General features: G+C 45.7%; 1 protein-coding gene across 1 annotated transcript in view; it reads right to left on the bottom strand.

Annotated features, from left to right (window-relative positions):
* APCDD1L (APC down-regulated 1 like) overlaps positions 1–16,261 on the bottom strand; it is a 52,752-nt gene that overhangs the window by 14,463 nt on the left and 22,028 nt on the right. The window lies entirely within an intron of this gene.

Here is a 16,261-nt window from a genome sequence, read left to right as displayed (position 1 = left end):
TTGTCAGTAGCCTTCCTGTTGTTTTTTTTTTTTGTTTGTTTAACCAAAAGGATCATTCTGTCCTGACAAGACTGTAAACTTCAAGCAGTGTGGACTTTCCATTATGTATCTCTGTACAGTGTAGTACAAGTCATAATGATAGAATGCAGGAAAGCAAGTGGGCCCTTGGTACAGGGTGATACATGGGTGTATTATTATTGCAGGTCCCTTGTTTTTGAAGGGATAATTTTCATCTAAACCAAAAACTGCAAAATGATGAGCAGTACCTGGAACAATAAGCCAGTTCTAGTCCTTCACTGCCAGAAAGTGATATCCAATGATAATTTTATCTGCTTGTATACCAATGTTTATTTAGACATTTATTTACATGCACATGATATTCTGCTTAAAGAGAAAGGACATAGATAATTGTTGTAAAATAAGTAATGTGACGGAACACCTTCAGAATTACTACTGCCCCACTTTAATTCATGTGGCGTTGCCTTTCCTGACCCACATTCTCCGATATCTTGTAAATTTAAACACAAATACAGGCCAAATTCACAGCTCATAGTTGTGACCTTAAATTAGTGACAGATTATGCAAATTTGAGGTTTCAAACAATTTAAAGGTTAATAATGACTTCAGCGAAAAAAATATTTTCAATATTCAAAAAGACAAAAGTCTAATACCTCCTTAAAAGTCACATGATTTACCGCAGTAAGAGTTTCAATACACCACTAGCCTTTGAGACTGCTGCTGCTGCTGCAGAGGGCTGGCATTACAGGGATGTAAACAGGGCAATTGCCCTGGGCCCCCTTGCCACAGGAACCCCAAATTTGCTCAACGCTGAAGAAGGCACAACCTGTCACTGGGTTTTGGTGTTTCTCTCCCCAATTTCATCATGGGCCCGAGCATATCTAACACTGGCCCTGCTGCTACAGATGAACTCTCTGGAAGTTTTCACTAAAGAATTAGAAGCTGATGGCTTCCATGGGCTTTTCTTTCTATCTAGTCTTGAGTAAGCTTTTGGCAGTTCATCAAAATTGAGGCTATGGAGGATGAAACATTTACCTGAAAGCAGCTGAGCATTTGTGATGTGCAGCCAGAAGTGTCCTCTGGAAACTCCACTTCCGCACACACACACATACTACAGCCGTCTTGAATTTAGGGCAGAGGTGCAGCATTGTAACTATAGTGTTGCACAAACCTAAACCCTGCAAAAGGACACTTTGTAAAAGCATGTGAAAGGCATTTCTGTAAACTAGATGTTCACATGTACATACAACATATGCAAATGTTTAGAATAATGAAATGCACACAAGCGCATACAGGCATAAATGTCAGTTTCCATTGCATTGCTCCAGACTGGCACAGATGGGTTATGCACACTGATCAGCAGCGGGAGACTGAGAACAATTGACTTCTGAGTTCACCTATAACCATGCTGTGTAGTTGTTAGAGTTGTGAACTCCGCAGTTTTCACGCGGAATTGGGTAGATCTTTTAAAATCACCGCAGGCAGTTTTCTGTGGTCAAGGATTGCTTTTTTGAGATTTTCTTTTTTTGCCACACTGGTTGATCCCCCCCCCCCCCCCCCCCCCCCCCCCCCACACACACACACTTCACATTGTTTGTTGGTGAGCTCAGGCAGCACTGAGGGGACATCCCCTTCCTTAGGTAGCTGCTTTAGGTGTCAGTCTATTTTCGGCCATGAATTGGGCTGGGGAATTTTCAGACATCTGGTAACTTAGAGACAGTCAGTAGTTCTCAGTCTCCAGCAGGTGGTGGACTTGCTTACCCTGTGCAGTCCTGGTCAGGTATTGGGTTCTAGGGCCTGAAATGGGGGGGGGGGGGGGGGGGAGGTGTTTCTGCAAAAACAAAAGATAGCTAAGGGTTCTGGTCAGTTTTTTACTTTTTCCCTTTCAGGGCTTTCCAGTTGGTTTGGTTGCACTAGACAGGAGCTCAGGCACGTGGGGGTCTCTTGTGCCATGGGGTGCCACACCCAATTGGCCAGATCCCTCCTCCTGTATCCCTGCATACCTTTGGGGCAGTTTTGGGTGTGCCTAAGCTGGGGTTTTTGTTTTTTTTTTTTGCCTTGTGGCTGGCAGACAGCCTTAAGTGCTGGTGGAGTGTGCTTCCACTGTGGTGAAAAAAAGGAAGTGTTCCTACCTTCCCCTCATAGTGCTGGTTAGGCTGTGTGTTCAGGGCAGTATGTTTTTGCTTTTGTTTGACTCCAGTTCATTCAGGCTTGTAGTGAGGAAAGTTTGCCTGTTTACAAATGCCTTTGCTCATGGCGGGAGAGCTGCTACAATGAACGTGGAGAAAACTAAAGAACTGTTTGGTCTGTGGGTAGTGCAGGGTTGATTTTGCATTGCCTGCGGGGGGGGGGGGGGGGGGGGGGGAGGGGGGAGGGGAGCACCAAGACTGGTTCAGTGGCAAATTTAGCTCTTTAGAGTGGCGTGAAGTCCCATGTGGACATGAAGGAGACTGCTTCTTCTAGTGCACAGGAGGCATTAGCGGTTCAGTCTTTGGCTGGAACCACTGCCATGTTGGTTTCAGTGCAAAGTTGTGAGCAGCCTCTACAGGGAAGGGAAGGGAAAGGGAAATGGGACTGGGACTTGATATACCACCTTTCTGAGGTTTTTGCAACTACATTCAAGGTGGTTTTTACATATATTCAGGTACTTATTTTGTACCAGGGGCAATGGAGGGTTAAGTGACTTGCCCAGAGTCACAAGGAGCTGCAGTGGGAATCAAACTCAGTTCCCCAGGATCAAAGTCCACTGCACTAACCACTAGGCTACTCCTCCACTCCTAAAGTATTGCCTGCCAAGTCCTGACAGCCTCTGGAGTAGATTTTTCTCCTGAATTGATCCTGGCAATGTATCAGGCATTTTGCATGAGGCAGAAAGGTGGTCAGACTGATCAGGCATCATGGGGACCATGGAGAACCCCTCCTCCTCCTCTACCCTCCAAGAGGTCTAGTCTGGAGTGGGAGGAAGAAGTCCTTGTGGAGATAGGTTCCCCTCTTTCGAAGCCTGATTTTCCAGAAGGAGGATGAGGAACTGCTGAGGAGGATTCCTGGATGGAGGACCTGCCCCTGGGGAGGATTCTTCTGTAGTGAGGGTCTTCCATAGAGAAGCTCATCACATAGATATCTACTGTATTGAAGTTTGAGGAGGATGCTAAATCCACTCTACACACTGTGGTTCTGTTGCTCAAGGGGATAAGGAAGGCTTTGCATTTATTTCTAATGCATCAGGACTTCAGAGAGGTTGTCTTGGCCCAGTGGAAGACCCCTGATGCCCCTTTCAAAGTGGAAAGATCCATGGTCTGCTTGTACTCTATCCCGGAGCAGGATAGAGAGAGTCCTTACATCCTCCGGTAGTGGATGCTGTGGTCTCGGCTGTCACTAAGAGGAATATAGTTCCGGTGGACAGCAGTATGGCCTTAAAGAGATCCCCAAGACCACAGAATGGAAGGTGGCAGTACAGGCAGCAATATGCAGGGGTCTCATGGCGAGAGCCTGATTCTACTGGTCTGAGTGGGTCTTGCATAGGTCTACAGATGATATGGCTTTGGTGGACCAAGAGATGGGAAAGATTGAAATGGGGTCCTCCTTCTTGTGGAATAACCTGTATGACTTTCTTAGAGCATCAGCAGTGTCCATGGTTCTCAGTGTGGTGGCCAGGAAGTCCTTGTGGTGGCATCAGATATGGCCTCTAAGTTGAAGCTTGGGAAGTTTACCTTTAAGGGGTCCTTATTATTTGGTGAAGAGTTGGACAAAATGGTCAAGAATTTTAATAAGAGGAAAGTGCCCAGGCTGCTGGAGGACAAGCCTAAAGAAGCAGGCAGAAGTTCTTCTAGTAGAAGGTCATTTTAAGGAGTTTTGAAGGTTTAGGCTTGGCAGAGTTGGTGGAGTTCAGCACAGTAGGTTTTTCCAGAGAATTCAGTCCTTTTGTAGGAGCTGACATGAGGGCAGGGACTTGGGCCCTTCTGCCCCTTTGCCAGGGCATACCTCCTAATTAAGGTGTCAGGCTCCAACCTATGATGGCTGTAGGAGTGAGGTTGAGAAAGTTTTATCGGAGGTGGACTCAGATTACCGAGGACCAGTGGGTACCAGAAGTAGTTCCTAATGGGTATACCCTCGAGTTCATGTGGCCCCTGCAGAATGCCTTTGTGGATTCCCCTTTCAGACAAGGTGAAGGCAAAGGTCATCAGAGAGTACATAAGTACATAAGTAGTGCCATACTGGGAAAGACCAAAGGTCCATCTAGCCCAGCATCCTGTCACCGACAGTGGCCAATCCAGGTCAAGGGCACCTGGCACGCTCCCCAAACGTAAAAACATTCCAGACAAGTTATACCTAAAAATGAGGAATTTTTCCAGTCCATTTAATAGCGGTCTATGGACTTGTCCTTTAGGAATCTATCTAACCCCTTTTTAAACTCCGTCAAGCTAACCGCCCCGTACCACGTTCTCCGGCAATGAATTCCAGAGTCTAATTACACGTTGGGTGAAGAAAAATTTTCTCCGATTCGTTTTAAATTTACCACACTGTAGCTTCAACTCATGCCCTCTAGTCCTAGTATTTTTGGATAGCATGAACAGTCGCTTCACATCCACCCGATCCATTCCACTCATTATTTTATACACTTCTATCATATCTCCCCTCAGCCGTCTCTTCTCCAAGCTGAAAAGCCCTAGCCTTCTCAGCCTCTCTTCATAGGAAAGTCGTCCCATCCCCACTATCATTTTCGTCGCCCTTCGCTGTACCTTTTCCAATTCTACTATATCTTTTTTGAGATACGGAGACCAGTACTGAACACAATACTCCAGGTGCGGTCGCACCATGGAGCGATACAACGGCATTATAACATCCGCACACCTGGACTCCATACCCTTCTTAATAACACCCAACATTCTATTCGCTTTCCTAGCCGCAGCAGCACACTGAGCAGAAGGTTTCAGCGTATCATCGACGACGACACCCAGATCCCTTTCTTGATCCGTAACTCCTAACGCGGATTTATCTGTTTAAGGGTGGTGGTTCCTGTTCCACATGAAGATCTGGGTACCAGAAGATATTCAATTTACTTTGTGGTCCCATAGGAGGACAGCTCTCATACCCATCTTGAATTTAGGGGGAGTGAATCAGGCCCTCAAGGTTCCTTCTTTTCACATGGAAACCCTCCAATTAGTCATTCTGGTGGTGAGGTCGGGGAAATTTCTCACATGCTTGGATCTCACCATATTCTGATCCGGAATGAGCATCAAAGATTCATTCACTTCACAGTTTTGGGGAAGCATTATCAGCTTTGTGCTATCCCTTTTGGTCTGGTCACGGCTCCACACACCTTTTCCAAGGTGATGGTAGTGGTGGTGGTGGCTCTGCAGAGGGAAGGAATCTTTGGTGCACCTGTATCTGGACAAGTGGCTGATTTGGGCAAAATCATTTCAGGAGAACAGTGAGGCGACAGGTCATGTGGTTCAGTTGCTGCAGTTGTTGGGTTGGGTGGTCAATCTAGTGAAGTGTCAGTTTCATCCATTGCAGGTTTTAGACCATGTGGGGGTCCAGTTCAACATGAAGTCAGGCACAGTGTTTCTTTCTGAAGCTAGGATTCAGTAGTTCCAGGTCCAGGGTTGAGCCTTATTTCAGTTCCGCTGCCCCCAGGCCAAGGATTTCCTGCAGGTCCTGGGCTCAGTGGTGGCAAGACTGGAAGTGGTGCAATGGGCAAGGGCTCGAATGAGACCACTGTGAAAAACTCTTCTTTCAAGCTGGTCTCCCCAGTCTCACTCCTTGGAGATAATGATCCTGCATGGGGGTGCTGCGAGATACAGCCTAGCATGGTGTTTGTAGTCTTGCAACCTGCTGGGGGGGGGGGGGGGGGGGCAGAATCTTGGAGCCTCCTTAGTGGATGATCCTGACTACAGATACCAGTCTCACTGGTTGGAAAGCCCACTGTCTGGGCCGAGTGGCTCAGGGTTGCTAGACGCCGGAGGAGTCCCAGTGATTGATCAACTGATTGGAGATGAAGGTGATTCATTTGGCATTCTTGTCATTCCAGGATCTGCTTTGTGGGAAAGCTGTTGAAGTCCTCTCTGACAATGCTACAGTGGTGGCCTATGTGAACTGACAGGGAGGTACCGAGAGTTGGTTATCGGCAAAGCAAAATCTGGAGGATCTGTCCACGGCTCATGTAGCGGGTGTGGAAAACAAACATTCAGGCTGATTTTCTTAGCAGAAATATTCTATATCCAGAGGAGTGGAGCCTGGGGCATCGTGTCTTCAACCTCACAGTGCACAAGTGGGGTCATCAATGATGGACCTGATGGCATCGTTCAACAATATGAAGAAGGTCTCCCTTTTCTTCAGTTGGAGAAGGGATTGCAAGTTGGAGGGCAGATGCCTTGATGCAGCAGTGGCCCTCGTCGTGCCTACTATATGTGTTTTCTCTGTGGCCTCTCCTGGGCAGAACGGAACCATTCAGAGAATCAAGCTTTATGGGGGACCGGTGTTGCTAGTGCCACCAGACTGGCCATGGCATCTGTGGTATAGAGACCTGATGCATCTGACAATAGACCTTACACTTTGGTTGCCAACCTATCTCCATTCTGTCTTACAGCTTGGCTTTTGAGTGGGCATGCTTAAGAAAGAGAAGGTATTAAAGTAGAGTGATTGGCCCCCTCTTGCATTCTATAAAACACTCCTCCTCTACTACTAGTAATCATGTATATAGCACTACTAGATGTACACAGCACTGTACACATTATATGCATGTACTTTCTCTGTCCCTAGAGGGCTCACAATCTAAGTTTTTGTACCTGGGGCAATGGAGGGTTAAGTGACTTGCCCAAGATCACAAGTAGCTACTCCTCTACTTATGTCTGAGTCTGGTGTGTTGTTGCAGACTGGTGCTCCGATCACCGGAGTCTTTGGTGTCTCAAAGCTTTTTCTTCCCTTAAGATGCAGGTGGTGGCATTGGTATATTTCCGAGGCTTGATCAAAGGCAAGGTCTTGGCTTCTCATCAGGATGTTTGCTTTCTCAGAAGGGTGCAGCTGCTCTATCATTCGTTTAGACCCTTGGTTTTCCCTTAGGATATTAATCTTGTGTGGTCTGTTTTGGTGTCAGCCCCTTTTGAACCTCTTTCAGACTGTACACTTAAGGACCTTTTCTTGAAGAAGGTATTTCTAGTAGTGATTTCATCAGTGCAGCAGATTTCTGAGTTACATGCTTTGTCGTGTAGGGTGCCTTTTCTGATCTTTACTAAGGAAATTAGTCCTTCATATGGTTCCTTCCTTCCTTCCTTCCCAAAGTGGCATTTCCTTTTCATGTTAAGTACTTTGTGGTCTTGTCAATTTTGAGAGATGCTAATGGATTGGCATAGCAGCATCAGTTGTACCAGCTGAACATTCGGAGGGCACTGTGCATGTATGTGAACAAGATTCAGGAGTTTAGGTGTTTGGACATGTTGTTCAGTTGTTGGGAGGGAGAAGCGGCTTCTAAAGTCTTGCTGGCCAGATGGATTAAGGAGGCTATTGCATCAGCATATTTGCTCAAGGGAAAGCTTGCGCCATCCCTTCTTAAGATTATACCATGAGGGGCCTGATGGCATCATGATCTGAAGGCTCACTAATTCCGCCTTAGGAGATTTCTAAGTCAGCTATTTGGTTAATTTTTGCATTTCTTTGTTTGTCATTATTGAGTAGATGTTCAGGCTTGTCAGGATGCAGCTGTTGGAGCTCAGGTCTTGGAAGAAGAACTGAATGGGACCCGCCCTTGATGGTCACTGCTTTGGTACTTTCCAGCAGTGCTTTCCAGCAGTCTGGAGGGACGCTATGAAAGGAGAAATTAGGTCTTACCTGCTAATTACTTTCCTTTAATCCCCCAGACTGGTACAGGACTCACCCTGATGTGTTAGTTTCCTTTGGGTCATGATGGTTCTGGTTTGCTGGGGTTAGGTGACTGCGAGCTGTTGGTGGCATGCTGTTGAAAATAAACAAACAAACAAAAAAAGAAGCAAAACCTTAAGTCTTGCAGATGCTTGTTGATGGCTTTGCTGGGAAGAAACAGGACAGAGAGCAGGTTTCACTTTCCGCCAGCTAGGTTTCCTGAGAGGAAATTTTCTATAGCTTTGTTTGGGATCTTTCTGCTTGCCTATTTGTTTATTGACTCTCTGGGGCAGCCATTCCCAACCCAGTCTTCGAGGCACAGCTAATCCTATCTCGTTTTCAAGATATTCACAATGAATATGCATGAGATAGATTTGCATGCAATTGAGGGGCTGATGCACTAAAGCCCTCAGTATCATCCACCCCTCTGCACTGCTTCCCAGTGCCTCCTGTACAGAAAAGTAACCCTGGCAGCACTACTGACAGCTCCTGACCTCATGTAAAATTTCTTTGTTTAAGGTAAGGGCTGCTTTTTGTGCATCACTCATTATCCGCTATGCATCCCACGGAATGCACATTTAAATACATTTGCATAGGATTCTTGTTGTCCACTGCTACGGACATTAAAAAGCCCACTAAGCCCCTTTGTGCATTGCTCACTTTACATGACCTTTGCTAAACTGGCTAGAGTAAATCTATCTCATGCATGTTCATTGTGACTATCCTGAAAACCCAATGGGATTAGGTGTGCCCTGAGGACTAGGTTGGGAATGGCTTCTCTGGGGACTTCACAGCACGGTTTGAGTTCATCTATAGTCAGTTGTTCTCAGTGTCCACCCGCTGGTTGGATTGCATAACCCATCTGTGCTAGTTTGGAGGGACTAAAGGAAAGTAAATTAGCAGGTAAGGTCTAATTTCTCCATTCTACCTAAATGCTATTCTGCAAATGCCCACTTAACTTGCATAGTGCATATCTGCAACAGGGTGGAGCCTGAACGAGACATAGGTGGGGGTTCCCATTTACACACCTAACTTACAGAATACTGTAAGTTACGCACATCCCTCCTGCATTTAGGTGCCTGCACTTATGCTAAGCAAAGGACACAAGGAGGAGTGGCCTAGTGGTTAAGGTGGTGGACTTTGGTCCTGGGGAACTGAGGAACTGAGTTCAATTCCCACTTCAGGCACAGGCAGCTCCTTGTGAATCTGGGCAAGTCATTTAACCCTCCATTGCCCCAGGTACAAATATAAGTACCTGTATATAATATGTAAGCTGCATTGAGCCTGCCATGAGTGGGAAAGCGCGGGGTACAAATGTAATAAAAATAAAGAACAGAATAGATCCCAGCTGAAAGTCACACAGCAAGTACTTATTAAAAAATAACCTGATGTGGCCACGTTTTGCCCACTTCAGGCACAGGCAGCTCCTTGTGACTCTGGGCAAGTCACTTAACCCTCCATTGCCCCATGTAAGCCGCATTGAGCCTGCCATGAGTGGGAAAGCGCGGGGTACAAATGTAACAAAAATAAAATTGCTACTATTGGAGATTCTACATGGAATGTTGCTATTCCACTACTAGCAACATTCCATGTAGAAGGCTGTGCAGGCTTCTGTTTCTGTGAGTCTGACGTCCTGCACGTACGTGCAGGATGTCAGACTCACAGAAGCAGAAGCCTGCGCGGCCACATTGGTGATCTGCAAGGGCCGACTTCTACATGGAATGTTGCTAGTGGAATAGCAACATTCCATGTAGAATCTCAAATAGTAGCAACAGTGGAGGAGTGGCCTAGTGGTTAGGGTGGTGGACTTTGGTCCTGAGGAACTGAGTGCGATTCCCACTTCAGGCACAGGCAGCTCCTTGTGACTCTGGGCAAGTCACTTAACCCTCCATTGCCCCATGTAAGCCGCATTGAGCCTGCCATGAGTGGGAAAGGGCGGGGTACAAATGTAACAAAACAAAAAAAAGGTTGCATCAGGGGTAATGCTACAAAACAAACCAACTGAAATTAAAAATCAATACCTAAAGACAATAATATAAAACATATAAGTTAAAAAATAATGTTAAAAACACACAATCAAGTACTTACATATACAGGTAAAGCATATCATAAGTATAGAGCTACAAGGTATATCTCCAAGGATGAAAACATGCAATCAAGGGTAAAAGAAAGGTAAATGATAAATATAAAGAGCTATATGCTTCAGTTCCTATGAGTTCCATTAAAATAAAAATATGAAAAAAATGTACTACAATTAGTGGATAAAGCTGAAATAATATTTTCTATCCTTTTTTTTAAATGTGTTGATATTTTGTATAATTTGTTTACAGTCAATTGCTTTTCTCTGAAATAGTGATTTTGTTTGGCTGAATGCTCAGAGCTATGAAACTTAGAAATTCAAGTTGACCCACACTTCTGCTACACGCTGTGTGACGTTGAACAAGTCAATCTTCCTGGCGCTCCTACACACCATAAAAAAAATATCTGGAGCTTATGCAAACGTAATCCTAACTTAATCTTCTGAGGCATCTTTCCATCCATGGAAATATGATTAGAATAGAGACACTGTATGTCTCCCAGTGGGTTTTATCCTCTACAGAATTGTCTATAAAGACAGGCCTATATAAACCCAGGGCTTTTTAACATGTAAACATGGACTGCATCGTAATCGCAAAAGCTCTATCAGAATGAAGCAGATTCCACTTTATGAGGTGGGGCTGAAGAGTTATAGAGAATGTGTCACGGAGGCATGTGGATATGATGAAGAAATGCTTTAGTGAAATTCACCTCTCTAAGCTTACATTTGTGGTTTGCCCTGTAAAGGTAGGTCTATAATATAAAAATGGAGAGAGAGAGAGATAGAGAGAGATGCAAGTTTTGAGATTTAAATCAGTTAAATGTTTGATGGTAATTACTTGACACACCAAAAAAGCAGTACCTTTTCCTTCATTTGGAGATTCTCAGTCATAACTAAGCTGTATCATTGCACTCAGAGCCTGATAATGCATTGGGATAAGGGCCCAATGTTACAGTATAAAATTCTGAATCAAGTCCTCCTGAAAAGTCCTATACGAACCATGTTTGGAAGCTTCCATACAGCATTAATTCACTGTACCAAGACTTTGGATCGGCTGGCTTTTTTTTCATTCCTAGCTCAGGCCAAAATATATTCAGGTACAATAGGCATTTCCCTGTCCCTGCAGGGCTTGCAATCAGAAAGTTTGTACCTGACCAATGGAGGCCCAGGATCTCAGGGAGCCACACTGGGATTTTCACCTTGGCTTCCCTAGTGCTGGGCTCATTATTCCTCCAGTTAAGTGGGTTTATAGCTCCAAAAGGCCTGTTTCTTTTAAATACTGCTCTCCACTCACTGCATCTTAATTTCTTTTCCTTATGAAGTTTAGTAGGCAACTGTGTGTGTAAAAACAGTTCATAAGTACATAAGTATTGCCATACTGGGACAGACTGAAGGTCCATCAAGCCCAGCATCCTGTTTCTAACAGTGGCCAATCCAGGTCACAAATACCTGGCAAGATCCTAAAAAAAGTACAATACATTTTATGCTGCTTATCCTAGAAATAAGCAGTGGATTTTCCCCATTTAAATAATGGTCTATGGACTTTTCCTTTAGGAAGCCTTCCAAACCTTTTTAAAACCCCGCCGAGCTAATTGCTTTTACTACATTCAACCCCCCCCCCCCCTGCCAGCTAAAGTATTTGTCCTGCACTAGTCTCATATTGCCATATCCTGTTTTCAGCGCCGTGCATGCTCGTTTTAATGAAACTGAGCATGCGCAATCATTCTTAGTTTAATTTAAATGAGCGTGCACGGCGCTGAAAACAGGACAGGGTGCCAGGCAATGTAAGACTGCACAGGACAAATGCCTTAGCTGACAGGAGTTGGGGACCCCTGTTAGCCAAACTGGGAGCCCCAGAGTCAATTTGTGGGTGCCCCCCTGTGCCCCCCCCTCCCCACCCGTAGCTATGCCACTGATACAGACCTATGAAATGTGTTCATGTGGGTCTAATGTGCAAACACTTAAAGTCATACTGGTGACAGGACTTCAGTACTAGAGCAGGTGGTGTTAAGTAGCTGTCAATAACAGAGGCTAAGTTTAGGAAACTGGGCAAAAATATATCGGAATGCAGGACTGATTACATAGCAAAACTCAGTAGAATACTCAACACAGCTTCTCCTTGGCACTACTGATCACCTTCAGCTCATAGTCTTGCGATTCCTTTTATTTTATTCTTACGGGTTTTAATTCTTACATGTCACTGAAAAAAATCAGCATGGGAAAAAAAAACCACATTTAGGCGAGGTAACGTGGAGGGGCATAATCGAAAGGGGCGCCCAAGTTTTCCTAAGGACGTCCTCGCAGGACGTCCCGGCGAAGGGGTGTGGAAACCCGTATTATCGAAACAAGATGGGCGTCCATCTTTCGTTTCGATAATAGGGTCGGGGACGCCCAAATCTTGACATTTAGGTCGTCCCTAGAGATGGTCGTCCTTAGACTTGGTCGTTTCTGATTTTCGGCGATAATGGAAACTAAGGACGCCCATCTCAGAAACGACCAAATAGAAGCCCTTTGGTTGTAGTAGGTGTCAGCATTCGTAGTACACTGGTCCCTCTGACATGCCAGGACACCAACCGGGCACCCTAGGGGGCACTGCAGTGGAATTCAGAAAAAGCTCCCAGCTACATAGCTCCCTTACCTTGTGTGCTGAGCCCCCCAACCCCCCCCCAAAAAAAAACCCACTACCCACAACTGTACACCTTATGGGCGATGGGGGGCACCTAGATGTGGGTTTCTGGTGGGGTTTGGAGGGCTCACATTTACCACCACAAGTGTAACAGGTGTGGGGGGGGATGGGCCTGGGTCCACCTGCCTGAAGTGCACTGCACCCACTAAAACTGCTCCAGGGACCTGCATACTGCCGCGATGGACCTGAGTACGACATTTGAGGCTGGCAAAAAATATTTTTAAACTATTTTTTGAGGGTGGGAGGGGTTAGTGACCACTGGGGGAGTAAGGGGAGGTCATTCCTGATTCCCTCCTGTGGTCATCTGGTCAGTTCGGGCATCTTTTCGTGGCTTGGTTGTAACAAAAAAAGGACCAAGTAAAGTCATCCAAGTGCTATATCAGGGAAGACCTTTTTTTCCATTATGGGTTGAGGACGCCCATGTGTTAGGCACGCCCAAGTCCCGCCTTCGCTACACCTCTGACACGCCCCCGGGAACTTTGGTCATCCCCACGACAGAAAGCAGTTGGGGACACCCAAAATCAGCTTTCGATTATGCCGATTTGGGCGACCCTGGGAGAAGGACGCCCATCTTCCGATTTGTGTCGAAAGATAGGTGTCCTTCTGTTTCGAAAATGAGCCTGATAGTAACATACATAGTAAATGACGGCAAATAAAGACCTGAAGGTGTATAGAATAGCGCTAAAATTAGGCATGGTTTATTGAATACTTGTATCGTCCCCATGACTCAAATTTAGGCCTGACCATTTATGCCTACCAAAACTCGGTGTAAATGCCTACACAGACTTAGGTGTGGATCGGGCATATTCTATAGCAGTGGGTGAAATTTTTAGGAACACCCATGACCCCCCCAAGGCCACAACCCCTTTTGAGATCCACACATTAGCATTTACGTGCACCACTTTACAGGATATGCTTAGAAAGTTGTGCACGTAAATTCCAATTAGTGCTGATAATTGTTTGTTATTAGCTAATTATCGATGCCAATTGGCTTAAGTTAAGTTGCATGTGCAATTTGGCCGTACTGCCACATTGCGCATGCAAGTTTAGTCACCGTATCTAGAATTCCCCCCCTAAGTGCATTAGGAACTACTAAAAAAAAGAATTTATTTTTATTTATTTTATTTATAGCAGCATTTATACTCCACATTCTCCAAACATGTTTGGTTCGATGTGGCTTAAAACGTTAGTTGGTGGAGACAGTGAATTTCATTTTTAATAGGAAGATGGGGAAGTGGAATATAGAGAGGAGAGGGAACATTGTGAGAAGAGAGGTTATGGGGGGGTGGGGTCTGCAACATGTGTAGGTGTCAATGTTTTTTTGCACATACTACAGTGTTGTGCACATGTAATGCATGCTTTAAAAACTGAAGAGGTAAGATGAGCACCAGTACAAATCAGGAAATATTCCTGGAACCAGGTTTTTTTTTTTTTGGGGGGGGGGGGGTGTAGTCATCCCTTCCCTGAAGTCTGTGATACATAGGAAGTTGTAAATACTGCAGATAGCAAGTTTGAAAACATGGAGACCCACTGCCAAATATGATTTGAGAAACTCAGGACTTTAAGAAGGAAGTTTTCAGATTTACATGAAGATGCTCAGATTAAATGATCTTCACTGTTTCGATGACAGAAAGCTATAAAGATTAAAACCTTGGGGTGAACCATGAGTAAATAGGCCAAAGACTACTTATATTCTTCTCTCAACCCCCTCACTTTTCAGTTTATCCATTTGTTGCTGACCTGTCATCATGGTCAGTCCACATTCTGTTTCTCTGATGTGGAATACTACTACTACGTATCATTTCTAAAGTGCTACTAAACTTACGCAGCACTGTACTCTTGAACATGAAGAGACAGTCCCTGCTCGACTGAGCTTACAATCTAATTAGGACAAACAGGACAAACAAGAGAAAAGGGAATATTAAAGTGAGGATGATAAAATAAGGGGTCTGAACAAATGAATAAGGGTTAGGAGCAGGGCTTTTTTTGAGGGGGTACTTGGGGGTACTGAGTACCGGCACCTTTTCCATTGTCTGCTAAAATTGACCCATGGTCTCCAAGTTTTAATGAAAGAGCTCAGGCTCTACACACCAATTCTGCCTTGTCATAGGTTCTGTGACTGGTTCCAGGGGGCCTGGCTATTGTGGGGAGGGTCCCTCAGTGATTACCCCCACCCCTGAAGGGTGGCCTAGCATTTAATTACCGGCACCTTTTTCACTAGAAAAAGTGCACTGGTTAGGAGTTAAAAGCAGCATCAAAAAGGTGGGCTTTTAGCTTAGATTTGAAGACGGCCAGAGATGAAGCTTGACGTACCGGCTCAGGAAGTCTATTCCAGGCATATGGTGCAGCAAGATAAAAGGAACGGAGTCTGGAGTTAGCGGTGGAGGAGAAGGGTGCAGATCAGTGGCGTAGCCAAGGGTGGGCTTGGGTGGGCCCGGGCCCACCCACTTTGGGCTCAGGCCCACCCGGTAGCAGCACACCTATTATGTGGCTGGCAGGGATTCTCAAGCCCCACCAGCCAAAAACTCCCAACAACTGTCCCTCCTGCATACAGTACCTTGTAAATAGTAGATCTTCGCCTGCTACATACATACTATTCACACTGGCCCCACAGCCTTCCCTCTGATATATTCCCGCCTATGCGGAAACAGGAAGTTGCATCAGAGGGAAGACTGTGGGGCCAACATGAGCAGAGTGTATTAGTTTCTGCTCGCTGCCAGTGAAAATCTGCTATTTAAAAGGTATTCGGGGGAGGGGGATGTTTAAAAGATCATTTGGCATGCAGGCGAGAGAGGGAGAGAGCAAATCACTTGTAGGACAGGGCGGAGTTCTTCTGCCCACCCATCTTGGGCCCAGGCCCGCCCAAAATTGGGTGTCTGGCTACGCCCCTGGTGCAGATAAGAGAGATTTACCCAGTGAACGGAGTTCCCGGGGAGGAATGTAGGGAGAGATGAGAGTGGAGAGGTACTGAGGAGCTGCAGAGTGAATGCACTTATAGGTCAATAAGAGGAGTTTGAACTGTATGCAGAAATGGATAGGAAGCCAGTGAAGTGACTTGAGGAGAGGGCTAATATGAGCATCTGGATTCTGTTTCTGACATGAGTCCTGACATCCTGCATGTTCCTACGCCCTGCACGTTCCCCACCTAGCTACGCCCCTGGGCTATGCCACTAGAGTCCAACACTAATTAGACCCTCACAGAACATACAACATGTGTACCTTAAAGGGACTTAGGAACCCTCTCCTCCTCATCTGTAGATATATGCACACCTCATCTCCTGTTTAGCAGGGCTGTTGGTGTGCAGAATGTTAGGAAGTTGATGTGCGTGGAGGGGCATAATCGAACGCGAACGCCCATCTCCATGGGCGTCTATATCCGAGAACGGGTATGTGAAGGGGCGGGACAGACAGTATTATCGAAAAAAATGGGCGCCCATCTTTTTTTTCGATAATACGGTTTGTGCCCGGCAAATGCAACGGATTTGTGTGGATTTGAGCTGGGCGGTTTCATTTTTCAGCGATAATGGAAACCGAAGGCGCCCAGCTCAAAAATGAACAAATCCAAGGCATTGGGTCATGGGAGGGGCCAGATTCGTAGTGCACTGGTCCCCCTCACATGCCAG

Source organism: Microcaecilia unicolor, chromosome 8 (assembly GCF_901765095.1).
Source record: "Microcaecilia unicolor chromosome 8, aMicUni1.1, whole genome shotgun sequence".
Classification (NCBI taxonomy): Eukaryota; Metazoa; Chordata; class Amphibia; order Gymnophiona; family Siphonopidae; genus Microcaecilia; species Microcaecilia unicolor.
The sequence above is the reverse complement of the archived record's forward strand: the minus strand, read 5'-3'. Positions and strand labels throughout refer to the sequence as shown.